The sequence below is a fragment of the Mesocricetus auratus genome, unplaced genomic scaffold, assembly GCF_017639785.1.
Source record: "Mesocricetus auratus isolate SY011 unplaced genomic scaffold, BCM_Maur_2.0 contig_8833_pilon_subseq_1:30078_obj, whole genome shotgun sequence".
NCBI classification, from domain to species: Eukaryota; Metazoa; Chordata; class Mammalia; order Rodentia; family Cricetidae; genus Mesocricetus; species Mesocricetus auratus.
In genome coordinates, this window is record NW_024434868.1 from 8,622 (window position 1) to 30,078 (window position 21,457).

Here is a 21,457-nt window from a genome sequence, read left to right on the forward strand (position 1 = left end):
TTTAAAAGTTACGTGAGCAGCTCTATGTTAGATGGTTTATGTGTAAGGATTTCTTAGTGAGTTTATGTGATGCTCTCTACTTTTACCATCATGTGGGACCTAATCGTTTTGGGACAAGGACTTTTGTTCTCCTTTCACGTCTATTTCACCAGACACTCAGTAAACACTCATTTGTAGGTGACGTTGATGTTAATAATAACAGCTGGACTCACGGCAACTTTCCTTATTGCACTCAAACTAAACTCCAGGTCTGCAAATTTTACCTTCCCCACCCCCACAGAAAACTAACAATAATCTGTCACTTCAGTTCGGTGTCTCTGAGGTGGGAAACTCCATAGCGAAAAGAAGAAAAAATGTACTTTACCTAACTATTGTAAAACATCTTATTTTCTATGCACAACTTTTAGGCGGTCTTCAATTGATGATCTTTTATACCATCCAGGTTGAGACTCAAAACAGACAAGAACATTTCATTCGTGACATCATTAAGTTTCATATCAAAGTGCCCATGAGTAGTTACAACTTACACAAAATAAAAACATCAAATCTGGAGAGAGGCTCAGCAGGTGAAAGCACCATCTGACCTTTCAGAGGCCCCAGTTAAATTCCTGCACATACTTAGCAGCTCACAGCCATCTGTAGCTGTAGTCCCAGGGGATCCAACACACTCTTGGGTTTCATTGGGCATTGTACACACATGGTCCACAGACATGCATGCTGGAAAAACACCCATATCCATAAAACGATAAAAATAAAGGGAATATATTTAATCACCAAAGACAGTTTTGTAACAATTTGGGTTTTACTATGGCTAACAAATAAAATCCAAATAAAAAATCAAAGAGAATAATACATGTTGATAGTTTGTTAAGACAACACATATTCCAGAACAGTGATTCTAGAAGGGATTTCTCCTTCGACACTCGCCCAACTTCCATTCAACCTGGAACAGTTTGGGGCATTAACAAGCCCTCATAGTTGAGCGGTTCTAATTATTATTACTAATTACTAATGCACTGAGTTTCTGTTTTCCTCAGTAAGCCCAGAGCCAGCAATAAATGTTCCATGGGGATGGGACATCAACTTTCTCATATGACATCCTTTAAAATATCCAAAACAGGCTCCTGTCATGGTAGCGGTGGTGGCGAGAGGCATCAGAGCTCGCTAGGGGGTTTGATGGCTTCCTGCAGGTGTCGGCCTCTAAGAAAAGATTAGCAGAAACTCAAGAAGAGATAAATGTTGAAGTGGCAGCAAAGGCAGGCGTGTTCGTGAGTTAAATGAAGAAATAGGTAAATTGTTGGCCAAAGTGGAACAAGTAGGAGCTGAAGGAAACGTGGAGGAATCTCAGAAAGTCACGGATGAAGTAGAAAAGGCACGAGCAAAGAAAAGAGAAGCAGAGGAAGTTTATCGGAATCCTATGCCAGTTTCCAGTTTCCAGCAGCAGAAACTTCGAGTCTGTGAAGTCTGTTCTGCATATTTAGGTCTTCATGATAATGAAAGGCGACTTGCTGACCATTTTGGGGGTAAACTGCACCTGGGACTTATTGAAATAAGAGAAAAACTCGAAGAATTAAAAGGAGTTGAAGCTGAGAGGCAGGAGAAAAGAAACCAGGAACGTCTGAAACGATAGAAGAGACGGAGAGAGAGAAACGGGAGAAACGGAGAAGATCTAGATCTAGAGAGCATCGCAGACACCGATCTCACTCCATGTCTCGAGAACGCAAGAGAAGGACTCGATCCAAGTCTCGGGAGAAACGACATCGCCTCAGGTCTCCTAGTAGCTGCAGCCGCAGTCGCAGCCACCAGAGAAGTCGGCACAGTTCCAGAGATCGGAGCAGAGAGCGATCCAAGAGGAGATCCTCAAAAGAAAGATTCAGAGACCAAGAAGACTTAGCATCACGTGACAGAGACAGGAGTCCAAGAGACAGATTACCTCGTGACCGAGATCGAAAAGATAAGAAGCGGTCTTATGAGAGTGCTAATAGCAGATCAGAAGACAGGAGGAGCTCTGAAGAGCATGAAGCAGGGGAGATCTAGTTAGCTGTGCATAATCTTCAATCCTTAAGCTTCCTCTGGAGTTAACATGCTATTGTTTAGTTTACTGCCGTTCAGGGGGACAGTTCTAGATACCATCCAGGCTACATATATAGTATCTAATGATCTGAACTGAACTTGTTTTCTTTGATAAAGCCTAAAACTACATCCATAGTTTCTGGTGAACCTGGATACAGTTCTGAACGTACAGTTTTATATAATAAGATGCTGATCTCTATTCTTTCAAGTAGGAGTGATAGCGAATGAATTGTGTTAATGCTTTGCAATCTTTCAACATTTGTAAAATACTGTCTTCCTTTCTATCCCAAACAGCAGCAACTTTGGGAATTTTTCTTTAAAATTCTTATTCCTTTGACTTTTGTATCTCCTGCTACCTGTGCCTCCCACTGTAAAAGGAGGCAGGGAAGCAATATGACTTCTGTTCTAAGGCTCTGTTCACATCAATTCCTAGTTGATTGCAGTTGACCATTTCTACTGGATTGTGTGCTGGAAAAACTTATACAGGGCTGTTTTGTTTGGGGCCTATTAGAGTTGCAAGTTGAACAGCTGTTGCATTACATATTTTTGCTTTTTTATTGAAAATCTGAAATCAGACTTCTCTTGATTTTTCTGTTCTATTAACCTGCTATGTTCAGTATGTTTTATTTTATGTGTGGAGTATAAAGGCTGTAGTTAACTGTAAAAATCACAAAATGAAAAGAAACACTCACCATCATCACATTGTAACTTGTTTATTAGTAAGTTGTCACTAGAACTATTTGCTGTGGTATTTTCCTCTATTCTGTAACATCCTTAACAGTGTACTGTACAAGGCACCAAAGGAAGTAAATATAAAATTGTAGATTTCAGATGCATTAATGCTCTACCCAAATCTCTTGCTGACTGTACTCCACTATTTCAGAGCTGTGTTTAACAGCTTCTGTAAGGAAAAATTGGACCTGTAGAAGCAACTAAGAGTCTCTTGTTTGTATTTCTTAATTGACAAGCCTGAATAAAATCAATATGTAACCAAAAAAATCCAAAACACTACCACCACAGGCCAGGTCTTGGGGGCTCCAAATCAGACACCCCACATCTTTGAAATGTTTTCTTACATTCTTACACTCCACACCCTCTCAAGTGCAGTCTAAGTGAGGATAATGTCCCATTTCTGTCAATGAAACCTGAATTTATATACCTTCCAGTCACAAGTCTTTTCCCTGTGCTGAATTTATGCTTAGACATAATGGGATTCTTGTTGTTTCTACTATTATTTTACTCTCATAGGACTTTTTACACTAACAACATTTGTATTGATTATTTTAGTCTTTTTCAATTAGCATTTATTCTATTTTAATGTAATCACAAAATCATAAAGACATAGTACATTATATTTATGATATGAAATCTTATTTCCACAGTATTAAAAATAATGTGTTACGGAGTAAATGGAATATTATGAACATGCACTAGCATTCTGGAAATTGATGTTATATGTTAACCAACCAGTTTTTGTCTATGTTAAGTTTTACATACAGGTAAAGTTACAATTGTCTGTCACCAATTCTGTATTTTATCTTTGTCTTTGCTTTTTGAAACACAGTCTAATTTCAGGAGTCTCAAGCTGATCTAAAACTTGCTTTGTGACTCAGGCTGGCCTGAGACTCACAGTTTCAGACATTGGATCACTGGGATTTACAGGAGTGAGCCTCCACACCCAATGTATCATGTTTTATTAAATATGCATAGAGGATGCATAATAATCCCTCACTCTCCACTGAGCAATTATTCCCCTGCCCTGTCCCATACTGCAATCCATGAAAGAAACAGAAATGTTTTTAGTTAGGAAGGGCCTTCTGCCATTAAAGGTATGTCACTACCTGAATCTACATTATGGCTTTCTGTGTCGAGCCGTGAACCACTTCGTTTGGAGTTCCAGAGAGTATCTTCTGAAGTCGTTTGCTCTGTGAGCTGTCTCATTTGTGCATTCTGCTCTTGGATCTTCCCCCTTACTTTGAGTATGTACAGGAGAAGCCAAATGAGGCAGCACCTAAACTCCTGAGATGGAGCAAGTGTCTCTGCTCACTCTGGGTCGTGGAGCTCAGACTACAAGGTTGTTGGCATCAAGACACACCCCGAAGGTAGTCCTAGCTGTAGGAGAGGCTGGAATGTGTCAACACACCAGGAGCCAGACTATTGTGCCTACGGATGGGCCCCGGGCCACGCAGAGAGGGACAGGGAACTTCACCTCCTCACAGCAAATGGGTTACACGGCATGCAGTGTGCACGGAGTTGCCAAGTTTCCGTGTGTGTGTGTGTGTGTGTGTGTGTGTGTGTGTGTGTTTTGTAGTTTGGTTAATTTGGCTCTGAACTGCAGTGCAATGATCACTCCATTTACAATTCTGCATCTCTCCAACTTCTCAAAACTTCGTTTGTCTCTGGTACAAACAAACGGAACAGAAAGGGTATACCCAGCATCTCTTAAGTTTCTTGCTTTCTCCTTTAGCTGCTCAGGATGAAGCCTAAATGCCTGCATGTGGTCACAGCTTTGACAGAGCAGAACATATTGAAACAATCACTGTTGTTGTTTCCAGGTGTGGCGTGCATATGTGTGTGTGTGTTTAGACATGCAGGCGCTTAAAAACAACTAAAAGCAACTTGGAAAAAACTTGAAAGCAAAGAAAGATGCACCAGATTCACACAACTTAATGACCTTTGTGCCATTTCTGAGTTTCCTATAAGTTGTACGCCCGTATAAGCTACATTCAAATGATTTGAAATAATTTGTCTTTCTACCACTACTGTAAGCAGAATCTAGTCTACATTCCAATCTTTTATTTAGTAGACTTAAGTGATTTATTTGTGCAAATTATTTTCACATTCTAATATCTTTATGAACTTTCTAATCATTTTTCATCTGATTCTTTGGGGACTTTCCAGTTTCTGTGAGTGTGTATCTCTCTGTGTGTGAAGATGTGTGTACACTTCTGTGGATGTACATGAGTGTCTATGTGTGTGTATGAAAATGTGTGTGCACTTCTGCATGTATAGATGGGTGTCTGTGTGTGTGTGTTTGTCTGTGTGTATGAAGATGTGTGTGTACTTATGTGTGTGTAGATGAGTTCTGTGTGTGTGTCTTTGAGTGTCTGAAGATGTGTGTGCACTTCTGAGTGTGTCCATGAGTGTCTATATGTGTGTGTGTATGAACATGTGTGTGCACTTGTGTGTGTGTGTCTGTGAGTGTATAAAGATGTGTGTGCACTTCTGTGGATGTACATGAGTGTCTATGTGTGTGTATGAAAATGTGTGTGCACTTCTGCATGTATAGATGGGTGTCTGTGTGTGTGTGTTTGTCTGTGTGTATGAAGATGTGTGTGTACTTATGTGTGTGTAGATGAGTTCTGTGTGTGTGTCTTTGAGTGTCTGAAGATGTGTGTGCACTTCTGAGTGTGTCCATGAGTGTCTATATGTGTGTGTGTATGAACATGTGTGTGCACTTATGTGTGTGTGTGTCTGTGAGTGTATAAAGATGTGTGTGCACTTCTGGGTGTGTAGATGAGTGCTGTGTGTGTGTGTGTGTGTGTGCGTGCGCGTGCGTGCATGCGTGTGCATAAGATGGAGACCAGAAACCAACCACAGGTGCCTTTCCTTCTTTCTTTCTTATTTTACTTTTTACATTTTTTTGTGGGGACAGAGGCAGGGAGGTGGATGACAAGATCTCTCACTGACCTAAAACGGAACTCACCAAGTCAGCTAAGCTGGTTGTCCTGCAAACCCCATGCTTCCTCCTGTCCGCTGCTTCTCTGTCCCCACCCCACCCGCAGGTAACCACACTAGGCTGTTGTGAATGCGTAAGGGAATCTAGCTCAGTTCTTCAAGCTAGAAAGGTAAGTATTTTCCTTACTGAGCCGTCTCCCTAGCCAAGAACCTTCTGGGTATTCAGTCTTTTCTGTTTGTAGTCTTACAATTTTAAATTTTTTAGTTTATCTTGTCTAAGTATTCTAATGGTGCCAATGCAGATGCTAGTGTTGAAAAAAGAATCCCTATAACTATTCCTGGCTCTAGTAAGAAAATGTACTTCATTTGCAAAACTTGATTTGGGTGATTGTGATACACAAATGTATACATATCTGTGAAAATGTGTAAATATTGTACATACACATTTCTACACATAAATGCAACATAGAGTGCATTAATTTCCCCTTTGAGGTCTCTTAAAAATGGAGATTAGATTAGATTAGATTTTGTCAGATGTTCTTCCAGTATCTATAGACATAATGTAAATTTTCTCCTTAAATTTATGTAAAATTTTACATATCATCTTAAGTGTATACTATGAATATCAGAACGTCTTAAGGTAATAAAACACATTGGTTATGATGTTACTCTTTTACTATGTAACAGGACCCCCAGACTTTAGTAGGCCCCAGACCTTAGCACAACTAACTCCATGATGAAAGTACTATTCATTCCATAAAACTCAACCCCTAGAGAGCCACAGCAGCCAAAAATGGAAAGCAAAGACTTACTGCCCTCACTGTCCATAGTGCAGGATGCACTAACCTGGCTTTTTGGCTTCTGTAGCCCCATTTCTGGGTGACTGCTCTTCCTACTGAGCAATCTCAACCCAGAATATGCTTTTGTGTTTAAAAGTTCACCCTGAGAAAGGCTCAGTGATGGGCTGGGAACCTGAACACCCAGTGTAGTTGCTGGGCAGCTAGTAAAGACTTTCTCTTGGCTTAAATCCTTGTCTTCTCTGGTAGATGCCCCACAACACTATACTGCTAAATCTTCTTTGCTTATATTTCATATCATATGACTGTATCAATATTTTGATAGTGCTTATATTTGGAATCATATACAGGATTATTTGCCATCTTAAATGTTACTATTTTACATTTGGACTACGTAAAACACACCAACAGGATTATTTACCATTCTTGCATCTTCCCTCTGCTCCAGCCCATCATCTTTCAGGTGCTCAGTAACAAACATTGACAATCACACATGTCTCACACACTGCTGCACTCTTGTCTCTTTACCCTGTTATCTGAGCTGTATTCAACCTGTGCACTGCTTTACGTAAAACACACCAACAGGATTATTTACCATTCTTGCATCTTCCCTCTGCTCCAGCCCATCATCTTTCAGATGTCCAATGACAAACATTGACAATCACACATGTCTTACTCACTGCTGCACTCTTGTCTTCTCTGAGCTGTATTCGACCTGTGCACTGCTTGTCTGCTGTTCGCTTCCCGCCACTTCCTTCATCGTCCTCTGCTAGAAGCGCATCTTCAAGACTAGAGATTCTGTTTCTCATCTGAAAGTTCTGCCCAATTAAGAGGCTCCTTGACTCTACTCTTGGGAGTACAAACGGACACAGTACCCCACTCTAAGACTACCAACTGCATAGCACCCTACAGGCACTGACTACTTCTATTTAAAAGATTTGTTAGTGCCAGGCGGAGGTGGTGCATGCCTTTAATCCCAGCACTCAGGAGGCAGAGGCAGGCGGTTATCTGTGAGTTCGAGGCTGGGCTGGACCGATAGCCTCCAAAACAATACAGAGAAACCCTGTCTCGTAAACACCAAAAAAAGTTTGTTAGTAATTTATTTCCTGACTTTGGTTTGTTTGGGGGGGAGGGTGTTTGGTTTTCCCAGTCTAACCAGATAGTCTCACTTTATTCTTAAAAGTTTGTTTTATTGGATTCTTTGCTAATGACTTTAACATAACTTTTACTGACTCTTTGGGAGTTATACATCATGTACTCCAATCCCATTCATTTCCCAGTCCCTCCATGACCACCCTTCACCCTTGCAGCATCCCCACCAGCTCCACCAAAGTAAAATTTTAACAGAAGTAGAGATACAAATAAAAACATTGACGAAAAGTAAACAAAACAACAATAAAAAACAGACAAACCAAACACAGTGCTCTTCCCTCTTTCCCATCTGTCCATCACCTCTACATTTGGATTAATGGCACTGGGAGCTGCAGTGTGTCCATTTTGTCCCTTTTGTCCAATCAGCTTTACTTGCAAGTGTTCCATGCAATGTGTCATTGGTCAGGCCCATGGTTCTCTTCTACCCACCCAGGCCGAGTGACAATAATCAGGCATGTGGGTGTCCTCCATATGCCCACTTTCCTTACACTTTTTTAAAAATTGATTAATTTCCTAATGTGTATCATACTCTATTTCCATCTTACTAATTTTCATAACATCTACTGTTTCCTGTTTTTAGTTTAATGTCATTTCTGAACAGGTTGTGGTGATACTGATGGTACTACACTGGAGAAGGGAAGAGAATAAAGGGTTCAAGGACAGCCTTGGCCACATAGCCACTCTGAGGTCAGCCTAAGCTATATAAAGCTAAAACAAAATCTGTATTACTGAGGGAATGTGTTTTTTCTTTTCTGAGCTCTGAAGAGAGACGGGTAGAGGGAGAAAAGGCTTCCCATAAAGCATATCTGCTTGCTTTGTTGTCATTTGATTTGGCTCATCTATTGGTTGCATTGGTTGTGTTTTCTTATTGTGAAAACACATTTTCCAGGGAATTTTCTTCCTTCTTTTTACTCTTCTTATACTGTCTTTCTTGAGTGCTCATCAGTGCTTGTCTATAATTAAATGGGCTTCTTTCCTTCTCGAGACTCACTTCCTATAAGGACAAGCTGGTAAATGGGAGAGAAGACGAATCAGTTCTTGGTCTATTTGTGCTGCAGTAACAGGGTACCAGAGGCTGGCATTATAGAAGGAATGTGATCCTCACAGCTCTGCAGACTGCGTCCAGGAGTAAGATGCTGTCAAACTTGGCTCTTGAGGCAAGACTGTCTCCCATCCCCCGATACTACCTTAAACACCCGAAAGAAAGAGCATCGCAGCCTGTAGTAGGCAAAGTCAGAGAACAGAGGTACACTCCCTGTTGCAAACTTTTTTGTAAGGGAACTTAACCTCGGTTTTGAGTCTTGACCAATCAGTTCCAAAGGCTACATTCTGTTACATTAGGGACTGTGTTCAAGCATGAATTTTAGCAGAGCAAGCAACATTCCAATACAGTCATCCACTGCCAATGTCTTAGTTCAAGGGATCTGCCTTCTGTTGTAAGTAGGGCTGGTCTACTTTTCCCTCACACTTCTGAACCAAACACATGGAGATTTTCTTCACACAAACTAAAATCCAACTCTCAAGACACCAGCCTACAATTTAATTCATCTCTGACACAAACTACCCATTTTAGCATAGATCTCCAAGGTGAAGGAGCCCAGTATCACTAAGACTGCCCACCTCACAAAAATTCTACATTCCCATGACCCCATATCAGCCTTATTAAATTGCCAGGATTGCTCATAGAACTCAGAAAAAATCCTTTTGTTCACATTTACTGCTTCATTATAAAGAATACAACTTCAGTCGAGCAGAATGGAAAGGATGCATGGAGCCAGGGTTGAGGGTTGAATACCACACAGTCCTTCCATGCCCTTTCTGAGCAGCCCACCCACACAGAACTTTAAAATGTTCACCAATAGAGGCTCTACGGTGCTACCTACAACACTGTGTAATAGTCTCCTTGATGCTGCAAGGATAAACGGCACACTTACTGAAAGTAAAAATAAGTATTTATTGTAGAAATTACTCACAAGAGATCAAACAAGTAACCCAGATGAGCCGAGTAGTTTTCCACCACCGAACTGGAAGCCGAAAGCTGGGAAAAGAGACCGAGACTTCCGTTGTTCAGTCTTTTATACCTTCTTCCGTAATGCCCCTAGCCATGCCCAAAAGTGGCCCTGGCTAGTGACGTAGTTCACCGCCTACGTCCGTATACAACTTTAGTCATGCCTAAAGTGGGTGTGTTTAGCGGTGTGGTAAACCGACCTTTTATTACCTCATCTGTATGATCTGTATGTGCCTCTAATAAGTCACATGGCTAATGGTGGAATTCTGTTTTCCTCCTACATCTCCTTAGGTAGACATGAGCATTCTAATCCCTGTCCACTAGAAATTAGCTCAAACTCCAGCTCCTGTCCCCACCTCAGAGACTGATTAGTGGTTGGAGTTAAAACTTCCAAACCACTAATTATGTCTTGGGCATTCTGCTAGCTACCTACAATCTCTCTGGATACAAAAGACAATCTTACTAATCAAGATAATCAAAATACATTTGGAAAAAAACATGACAGCAATCAGAAAAACCAATATGTATTTTTATGGAAGCACACTATGACTGGTTTTATTTCTGATAATCTCTGACCACTTAGGAGTGTTGCTCTCCCTTTTCGTGTTCATGGACACCCCCAAATTTCTCTCAGGCTGCTTCCTCCACAAGGTTAAATGTTTACTGACTGTTCTTTGTGTCCTACCAATTCTGGCAAACCCCACCCCCACTTCCTCCCTGTGCCTGTCACCCTGCACACTAACATGCCATGCTGTCCTTCGCCAGCTCAGTGCAGATTGTGATCAGTCTCCTCTTTATCAAAGGCAATGGGAAGTTGTATCCCTGGTCCCAGGCTTTCTCACCTCGTTCCTGGCTTAAGCTACTCTTCTGTACAGCACGCCTGCTGTCTGTGTTCTCTGTGGGTAATGCTTGCTGAAGAGCAGAAAAGCAATTCAAGGTGTGGACGAGTAGCGTCTGACACTGTGTCTGAGGGCTTAGCTCCTGAGCCCCCACTGCTGCCCTTGCCCCAACTCAGTTGCCTTCCCGGTGCAAAGAGCTGGTTGCTGGAATCCATGGAACTGGGCTAAGTGATCTTGGTGAGACGTGAGGTGTCACTGGGGCGGCTGCCTTTGCTAATGGGGACAGTATTCCAGCCACCATCACCCACAAGGGGAAGGCGACGGCTGATGGGCAGGCCTGGAGTGCCATGCTGACACCTGTCGCAGCCCTTGGCCATTCGCTGCTACACCTTGATGTGTTCTCGGGGCTCTCCCATCTCAGCCTCCTTGTGGATCTGATCAATAGTCTTGGGACCCTGATCCCCTCGGTGAGGCACCCAATTGCTCTGCCGAAGACCCAGTACATCCTGCAACATAAAAAGGATTGGAGATGAGGTCTTCCTTTCTTTAATGATTTTTTCCATTTGGTTGAAATACTGATCCATTCGAGGCTTGGCTTTTACACAGTCCAGGTCTTTGCCAATAGTGGTGAGGAGGCGACAGAGGCACTCCAGGGACTCTTCATCATGGTTCCTAAGCAGTTTGACCACACAGTCATGCATTATTGCTTCAGCTTGAATAACTCTCCAGTGACTGTGATGTTCCCTAAAGAGCACCATCGAGCTGTGTCCCGGCCTCTCCCAGTCCCTCCTTCAGGCGTCCCCATTCTTCTGTCGCAGCGGCTTCATCCATCTCGTTTTGCTTTTTTCAAAAACTTCGTCCTCATCTTTGCCTTTCTCAGATTCCTTCTGGCGTCGATTTAACAACGGTTTTCGAAAGCTCACAGTCACTGATGGTTTTCTGTAGTGGGCACGTTCAGCGCCATGGGGCAACGGCACATGTTGGCATAAGCCACAGAGAAACTGGGCTCTGAAATGGCTTTCTCAAAGATGAGGTCAGTAACTCCTGGGAGGCGTTCCTCCGTGTCAGTTGCCAGCTGTGTCACCTGCTTCATCAGCTGCCGGAACATCTGGGTGACAGCTTGTTCAGGATGGAGCACACACTGGGGAGCAGGTCCTGGGTTTTGCTTCCATCGGCATCCTCTTCCCCTCGATCCTCATCAGCAGCTGTCCGTTTGCTACTGGCTTCTCGGCCTTGTTCAGTTTTATGTCTTCAGTCATTATCATGGATGAAATGATCTTGCGCGTTTCCTTTCGTGGGCCCTGCTGTTGAGGGTTGGTTGGCCAAGGTTGGCAATGGATGGAGTGAAATCTGGGCCACAGTTTATGCCAGGTAGTCTGAGGGATCCAGCTGCTGAAGTGGTGTTTTATTGGCCTTGTCCAGGACCACATCGGGGATATGGGGCAGTGCTTCTGGTTTCTGCACCTGGCAAAGATAAACTGAGAGCCCAGCAAGAAGTCCCTGTCACAGCGCTTCTTCTCCTCAAGGTTCAGAGGCTTCCCCTGATCTGACTTGTATTCGTACTTCTCTTCCCCAGGCTGGATGTTCTCAGCACTGTGAATTTTGTCTTCCTTAGAGTCCCGGGTTTCATCTGCTTCCTCAGGCTGTGGGGGTGCAGTGCTGCCCTCTGACTGGGTTTGGGGTGCTGTCTGTGGGAGGCTGATTCTCTACCTCTGGTACTGCTGGGTCCACCTCCTTGAAGGAATCCAGAAGGTCAGCCACAGCCTCCTTCTTATTTAGCTCTTTAAATTTCTGCCTCCTCTTTGGCACAGATACTGCCACTTGGGTGGCTGCGGCCACACGTGTTGTGGCAAAGAATGGTGTCTTGTGCCGTGGATGAAGAAACCTCCCTGGCCTGTCCTCTGGCTCCCTGACTGGCCTTAAGTCCACGGGTGGAGGCGAGGGGGCTCTATTAAGCAGGTCCTCAGGTTGGGCAGTTGGAGCAATGGGCACAGGCGACTCAGAAGCACAAGCTGAAAGAGGAGGAGAAGCTGGCTCTATGCTCGACTCCACCTCTGGCTCCAGATCCTCGGATGGGACCATGCCATTGGACTCATGAGTTTCTGTCTGATGAGGCACCAGGGCGGTGGAAACCTGGAGAGGACTGGAAGAGAACTCAGATTCTGGAATGGGTCTGCTGAGCGTCACTTCTGCTTCCAGTATGGGTTCAGTAAGAGTGGGCTCTGGAGACAGGCATATTGGCTCTCCAGTTTCACAAGAGGTGGGAGTCGACTCTTCTACAGACATTTGTATCATCGTCGCTGTCATAGTGTCCCCAGGAATAGAGAGGATTCCAAGATTAGACTCAGAACCTGGCCCCAATATTGAGGTTGGTGATAGGTTTGGAGAACGCGATGAAGGCTGAGATTCTGTGCCTTGGCTGTGCTCTGGGCCAGACAATCCTCGCTGACCCCCAATGGCTGCTCCCTGTGATCGGTCATCTGGCCGGATAATGACAGCAACCTGAGGGGACTCCCCATTAGGCTGAGGCTTCAGACCGCCTCCCGTCTGGGGAGGAGTGGGTGTAGAGGCAGTGCGAGCCCCAGACATGATCTGTTCTGTGATATCCTTCCCTCCTTGGTTTGGGTCTCAGATTCAGTTAGTTTTGTGCTCCCTCTTAGGAGCAATCTGGGGTGGTTGTTCATCAGAACTGGGGCAGGAGCCACACTAGCAGGAAACTGCTGCACACCTTGGGCTGGATGATAGGCACCAGCATAGGCCCTAAACTCTGTAGGGCTTGCACCCGGGGCTCCCGGCTGCACAGGGTACTGCAGTGTTTGGTGTTGGGACAACATACGTAGAACGCCCCTTTCCAGGGATATACTAGGCTCCTTGGGAGGCTGAATAGGAGATCTGGGAAGGGATCATCATTACTTGGGATCCAGAAGGGTAGACATGGACAGCTGGGCCAGGACGGGCAGGGACTGCACTGTGCACTCGGGAGTCTGCACTGCTCGGGGGCGGGGCCCCGCTAGAGTAGAGGCGCTGGCTGGGCTGAGAAGGCCTGTTCATTTGTGCTGCTTGTGGCTTGCTAAACACCACCTGTGCGATCTGCCCCGGGGAAACGCAGGAAGGTGGGGGATCTGGGGGCTGAGGAAACCAAGTCTATTTCATGACTTACAGGAGACCCTGGAAGGGAAAAGAAGCAGGGAGATACGTGCTGACCGGGACGTCCATGCACAAACGGCACAGAGCAAGCAAAGTCTTTTGCTCTAAGCCTGCTCTCACAGGACCCCTACCTACTGTCCACATGGGTAGGCACTTGCTAGATCACTTTAGAGCTGACACAAGTCACTGTGACTTCACGTTAACCAATGAGGGTGTCTTTATTGGTGTGTCAATCTGATTGGCTCTGATCTGTATCTGTCACCAATCAGGTCGCAGATCGGGATGCACACACAGCACGAGCTGAGTGGTCCACAGTCAGTCGTTGCCAGTCTTGCAAGTGAAGGCAGAGCGTTCACTTCACTGATACCAGTGCCAGTGGCAGTGCGCACAGACAGTGCTTTCTTAAGCCGCAAATTGGAAGACGATTTTATGATCATCTGAAGCAACACCAGGTACAGCCTCATTGGCTGCTGTCTTCCAAGGCTATTTTGTTTTCATGGGACCCAGAATGCTCTCTTTGTCAAAGACACTTTGGAGTGTGGATTGGGCCACACTGGACATTGTTCCTATTGGCTGACTCGTCAGGAACCCCAGCCTGGATTCTAAACCACCCAGTTCTCTGTCTCTTTTGTCTAAAGAGTCTGTGATGGCTGAGACACACAGGCTCCTCCTCAGAATATTGTGGGCCATCCCAGGGAGACTGCTGTTCTATTCCTTGTCCTCAGTGACATATGTTAAGTGCCCTCCCTCAATATTTGTGGGGTTATTAGGGTTTTGCTTTGTTTTGTTTTTTGGATTTTGATACAAGTTTTCTTTGTGAAGCTATGGAGTCTGTTTTGACACTACCTCTGTAGACCAGGCAGTCCTCAAACACAGGGAGACCTGCCTGCCTCTGCCTTCCAAGTACTGGGTTAAAGACAATCATCACCACCACCGCCAGTCATGTTCCCTCAAAATTTATATTTTGGGACTGACATGTCCCACATAACAAAGTCATCTTCATTTGCAACTGTTTTCTGGAAATAACTGAATTACATTCTTGGAGCTACAGGCTTTTTACCCTGTATCTTCATTTTTTGCTTTTTTTTATGAGGTTTTTCGTTTTGTTTCTTTCTTTGGTTGGGTTTTTTTTTTTTTGAGACAGGCTTTCTGTTAAGAGAAGCTTTCTTGAGAAGGAGCCGTTCCGCCAGCCTGGTTCCAGAGCCGCGTCAGTCCCAAATAAACACACAGGAGGCTATATTAATTATGAAGCTGTTGGCCTTGCTTGTTTCTTACTGGCTAGCTCTGACTTAAGTAATTACCCCATAATTGTTAATCTAAGTATGTCTCTTACCGGAGAGGTTTCCGGGCTTCCTACTCCAATGGCGTTACATCTCGACTCTCTTGTGTTTCTCCTTCCCAGAATCCTCCTGGACTCCTAGTCCCTCCCATCTAGATTTCTATTGGCTCAACAGTACTTTATTGACAAATAACAGGCAAATAACAGGACTTCCCCAACAGGTTTCTCTGTGAGCTTTGGATCCTTTCCTGTGGAACTTGCTCTGTGGACCAGTCTGGCCTAGAACTCAGAGAGATCCACCTGCCTCTGCCTCCTGAGTGCTGGGATTAAAGGCCCTCGGCCCCACTGCCTGGCCCCTTCTCTTCATATGCTTTATTTGCCAATATTTAGATTAGTATGCCCTTCAGTCCCTCAGTCGTGAACTCATCTTGAGCATGAACATGACTTCCTTTATGTTCTGTTGGACTTGCTGACCGTTTCAAGTGATTTCAATTAGGATGGTCATATTTAGGTATATAAACTGTTGGCTTATAGTCTCTGCTTATCTTACATTTAGGGTTATTTTTGTTCTATTTATTTATTTTGATGTGTGTTATTTTTCTGTCGGTGCCACAACACACACTTTGGCAAGTAAGATGAAAACTGGAGAGTGGAGGTCACTGCTCTTTTCCCAACACGTGGGATAAAGGAAGGAAAGCTTGGAAGCATTGCAGAGGCTCAGATTTCTGTTCTGTTGAATTTACTGAAAGTTTCAAGTGATTTCAATAAGGATTGTCATGTTTAGGTGCATAAACTGTTGGCTTATAGTCTGTTTATTTTAGAGTTAGGGTTATTTTGTTCTGTTTGTTTATTTTTGCTCTGTGTTATTTATCTGTGGGTGCCACAACACACACTTGGGGAACTCTGGGAAAACTGAGGGGTGGATGTCAGTGTTTTTATTTTTTTCAGCATGTGGAATCAAGGAAGGAAAGCTCATGTTACCAGGTCTGGAGAAGGCTACTATAGGCCTTTTAGAAGATATGGGAAAGTGTCTCTTTCCTTTTCCCTTATTGAATAGTTGGAAAATATTACTGTCAATTATTTTAAAACTTGGGTAGAATGCACATATGAATATATCATCCAGTCTTTTATTCCTTTTGGCATTTCATAATTGAAGATCTTTTAAAATAAATTTGTATTTATCATATACAATCTTATTTTACAAACCAATCCCAGTTCCCTCTCCTCCCACCCTCCCATACCCACCATAAATCCCCCATCCACACTCCAGGAAGGATGAGGCCTCTGTTGGTGGATAATCAATGTCTGTCACATCATTTGGGGCAGGACCTAGGTCCTTCCCCATATATCTACATTGGTTCCACTGCCAGAAGTCCCATAGACTGCCCAAGGCCCCCACTGACACCCACATTTAGAGGGCCTGTTTCGGTCCTACGCTGGTTCCCCAGATGTCACACTGTGGTCTGTGAGCTCCAACTTGTCAGGTCAGCTGTTTCTGTGGGTTTTCCCAGCATGGTCTTGACCCCTGTGCTCATCACCCCTCCCTCTCTACAACTGGATTCCAGGAGTTCTGCTCAGTGCTTGGTTGTGAATCTCTGCTTCTGCTTCCATCAGCTACTGGAAGAAGGCTATTTGATGGCATTTAAGGTAGTAATCGATCTCATATAGTGCACAGATATTGCCTGCTGGTCCTTTCACTCAGGACAGACTAGAAGCAGTGCAAACACAAATCAGACCTTCTGAAACCATCTATTTTCACAACCATGGCAGAGAAGAAGTGTGGAAAGATGTATTCTGTCCGTGATCTCAGTGCACAAAAGGCACAGAACAACCATGACAAAAGTCCCAATACTGCCAGTGGCCCCATAGACTACCCAGGCCTCCAAAACTAACAGCCAGTCCCAATACAAATAAAAGCCAGGTATCAGACATTTAGGGTAGCCTTTTCCCTACTGTAAAAATTCCAATAAAAGCATAGGTGTATGCATAAGATCAAACCATGCCTCCTGAACATGAATGGGCTTTGGGAGATCATTCCATAAGGAGGATATTCTCTCAGCCTAGATACATGGGGGAGTACATTATAAAAGATAACCATTGTTTAATAATAGTCATTATTCAAGTGTATAAAGTTAATGAGTGTGTATTAAATACTAGGTACTGAATTTACCCAAATTAATCACTGTTGATAACCTTGCTTTTCCCTCTCCCTGGATCCTGGGCCACCTGCCCTGCTCCTGCTCCCAATTCCACTCCTTCTTCTCCCCCATTGCTTCTCGTCAGCACCCACTCTGCACCACCCTTTATTGAGCCTGAACCTTCTGCCACCTGCCTGTCACTCCCTGCCAGCCTTCTGCTGGGCCCGTGCCTTCTCCTTAGGGAGCCTTTTCTGGTTGTGGATACTCTCTAATCCTCTGGCTCTCTCCCTCCCTCGGGATGGCTCTTCTCCAAGGCTACCTTTTCACCCCTGGATCCATTTTTGACAGGTTATTGCTGCTCTCTGACAACTGTCAAAGGTTGCATGACTGCATAGTACATGTTTAGGTGGCTGCATAAGAACTCTGTGTGCAAAAACCAGCAATCACCACATGAAAGCCTCTCTTAATGGACCATTATCCAGCTATTCCCACTCCTAGATGCTGTGAAATCTAAGCCAGTATCTCATTCATAGAAGGTAGGAGCTGTGTCATTGCCATGTTTGACACCTCAGATAATGGTATTCACACCCATCAGACCCAGTTGCCCTCCATGATTTTACATGTTTGCACGAGTACATTTATTTAGAGACAGGTTTCCTGTTGCACAGGCTGACCTCAAACTCTCTAACTCCCATGAGATCTGGGAAAACAGGCATATGCCACTTACCCTGATGCATGTGGTCCTCACAATTGAAACCACAGCTGCTTGGGTACACACCAATCAGCTCCTGCTGTTTGATTTCTCATTATGGAAGTGTTCCATGTGCCCAGGATGGTGTTCTACTATTGTTTCATCCAAGTCACAAGTCTAAGGAAGTATCCATTCATCTTCAATGGTAGATCTGCTGACCTCATGTGTGCAAAAAATGAAAACCCTACATTTAATTAAAGCGCTTGTCATCACTGCATGTCTGTCTAAGAAAATACATGTTTGGTATTATCAACTATACAACTAACCTTGGCCTGAGAGGTCATGGACTAGAGAACAGAAGAAAACTACTACTTTCATTATATTAAACAAATGTAACATTTAACTGTATTCCAAAAGTATATTGTTGTACCCACATATAAATATAGCAGCTGATCCTCATCAAAGCACCTTCCTTTTGACACACTGGACAACTGCAGAGACCCACAACTGGTCAAAAGGCAGAGTTGTGACTATGCCATGCTACACCTAGATTGATAATGGTGCAATTGTGTCTTTTATGGGACAGGTTAGCTCTGCCTCTCAATAATGAGGCTACAAATGCAAGACAAATATGAAACAGCAGTTCACACGCAAATGCAGACAGGGTCAATTCCACATGAAACACCATGACAAGTATTACAGGTTATCAGTACCTGTGGAGACAGGGAGAATCAGTCTCCTTCAGGGACAAGCTCCCACTAAGTTGTTCACTCCCCAGTGGTCTGCTCTCTACATCCATACAAATGAACAAAGATAAATGTCCTCAGTAGGTTAGAAATTCCTGTGTCTATGTATGAGCACAAAACCACATACATACATGTATTTAATATGTTAAAGGGTTCATGTTTGGTGCTTACATGGGATGAGCTGAGGCAGAAGAGGGAAGGAAGGTGGCCGGAGGGATTAGATGCAGAGTGAATAAGTGGAAAGTACCAAATCCTGAATAGCCAAATTATACACACACAGACACACACAAGGGAGTGAGAGGGAGAGGGGAGGGAGAGGGGGAGGGGGAGCGAGAGGAGATAAAAACAGAGTAGCATGAGGGCAAGAGAGAGAAAGATAGGTGTTGGGCCAGAAGGTATCCCCTCAGCCATAGTCCAATCCCCCAGCCCCCATACGTACACAGCAGATCATGATGCCAGGTGCTGATAAATTCTCATTCCCTTACAGTCAAAGCCCTCTATACATGGCTAGGAGTCGTATCCTTCAAGGTGTCCTCAACTGAGAGCCATGACCTCCCCATGCAGATTTTGGAGTCAGTTACTGCTCAGAATTCCCTCTTCTATAGCCACTGAAACACATATACACATATACACATGGGAGGTCACAGGTTGTGTGAGGTTAATCCAAGCTAACAACTAAAGTATCTATGAAAACACACACACACACACACACACACACACACACACACACACACAGAGTTAGTTTTCTGGTCCTGCTATGTATAAATGTCTATGAAATACAAAAGACTTGTATTTCATCTCCTTTTCTGAAAGAGGTTTTAGTTACTTAATGCTTTATATCCTTCCATTCAACCAAAGCCCCCTGTGACAACCAAATGCACATCCTACCTGCTCTCCCCTCTTCTGTAACTAAAACCCTCACACAATACATTGCTGTGTCTGTTTCTACCAGGTATTTTCCCTTGCACAGCCAAAGCCCCACATATAGCAGGATTCATCTCCTCCTATTGCCCCCTCCCCTAGAGACAAAAGTCCCAATACAGATACAAGCCAGGTACAGTCCTTCTTAGTAACCTCTTCCCTACAGTAAAAGCTTCCAATAAAAGCATAGGTGTCTTCCTAAGACGGAACCAGGGCTCCTGAACGTGGGTGTCAGTGGGGAGGCCTGAGCATTCTATGGCTTCCCTGGGAGTGGAATCAGTGTTTATCCGTAGTGCATGAATGGCTATGGGAGCCCATTAGCTGTGGAGGGATACTCTTTTCTACAATTATTTCTATCATTTTCTACCTTTCCCAATTACTCCCATGCCCTCCTCTCTCCCTACCCATGTAGTGTTATGGTCTTCCTCTCTTTCTATTAAAAAATAAGACACAAATCAAAAGAAAAATCAACACAAGCAATCAATACCTATAAAATGTCCTCAAAAAGAAAATGAGCCGAAACATTTATGACATTTCTATTGAGCTGGTTTATGTGTTTGCCAATGATTCCCCCACATGGGTCCTATCAAGAGGAGTGGTTAAGGTACCCAATGAGAATTCATTGAAGGAAACGGATTCTTCCTTTGCCATCAGGAAACAACTGCAAAAGTGTCCTTGGTTAGACATGGAAACTTGTTTCCCCTTCCACTTTTCATTGCTGGAACCCCATCTGGCTTGAAGCTTTTTATGCTTGTGTGTTGCTACAGTCTACGTGAGTTCATGTGTTCATCTGTCTCTGTGGTTAGCTTCCTTGGAAACATCTATTGCCTCGGGCTCCTAATGTCTTTCTGTCTCCTCTTCTCAATTGCTCCCTGAACCTTGAGGGATGATTTTCAAGAAACCATCCCATCTAGAATGAAGTATTACAAAGTCTCACACTCTCGCCGCATTGTTATGAGTCTCTGTGTTAGTTCCATCTCCTGCAAGAGAGTTTCACTGGTGTGGGCTGTTTGAAACACTAATCTCTCAGTATAGCACTACGTCATCAAGAGTTGTTTTATCACTATGTTCCTTTAGCAGGATAATAGCATCAGGTTTTCCCATAGGCCCATGACAACCAGTTTCTTGGCCACATTAGGAGTATCAGTTATAGTTTCCATCTCCTGGGGGTGGGCCTGAAAACCAATAAAACAGTGACTGATTATTGACAGAGTGCTTATGCCATTATTGTTTCAGTCTATTTTGCATATGGGTCATTGTTGTTCTAGGGTTTGCAGCTGGGTGATATTAACGATTGTCTTTCTCCTTCACGGCACTGCAGAGTATATTCCTGTGTCATGATTGTCAGTCAGTAGTGGTGAAGCTTCTAGGTATTCACCCACTCAACTTCTCCATGTTGACTAACACACACTTGTGTTGTCTTCAGCAATAAGGCTGAGTATTGTTGTGGATAAGCAACAGTCTTAGCAGTCTATGTGCGCTTTGGGAGTTTTCGTGGGTCCCATGTTCAGCTATTCAGTAAGGTAGAACCTAAAATTTTTATAGAGATTTTTTCTTCAATAAATATTGAACTATGTTTCTCTTTGTTGATCTGCGTTGGTTTTTATATGCTATCTTTTCAGTTTTGGTAGTTCACACAAGTTTAGAAGTTGGCCATATGCTCCAGTTTTCCATTTCACGCCAGTACACATTTTTAAAATACTTCCAAATGAAGAATCAGAGGAACCAGAGGGGTGTGGGACATTGCCCACAGAAAAATTGTCTGGTACTCATAGGGGCTCACAGAGATCAGGGCGCCTGTAGGGGGTCTCACCCAGTTCCTATGCATATGTTATTGCTAAGTAGCCTATGGTATTGTGGGATTCCTAACAGTGTGGGGGGTGGATGGTCACTTTTTCTTTGGGCTATTTATTCCACCCTTTTCCTCCTGCTGCTGCATTTCCCAGTCTTACAGTAGCATATTATACCATGTTTGGTTGATGTTCCTG

The 21,457-nt window shown here is 43.8% G+C and overlaps 2 pseudogenes; one reads left to right on the forward strand and one right to left on the reverse strand.

The window, feature by feature from the left end:
* Positions 1–1,190: 1,190 nt before the first annotated feature.
* Positions 1,191–2,161, forward strand: LOC121138663 (annotated as a pseudogene).
* Positions 2,162–10,446: 8,285 nt separating this feature from the next.
* Positions 10,447–13,613, reverse strand: LOC121138662 (annotated as a pseudogene).
* Positions 13,614–21,457: the final 7,844 nt, after the last annotated feature.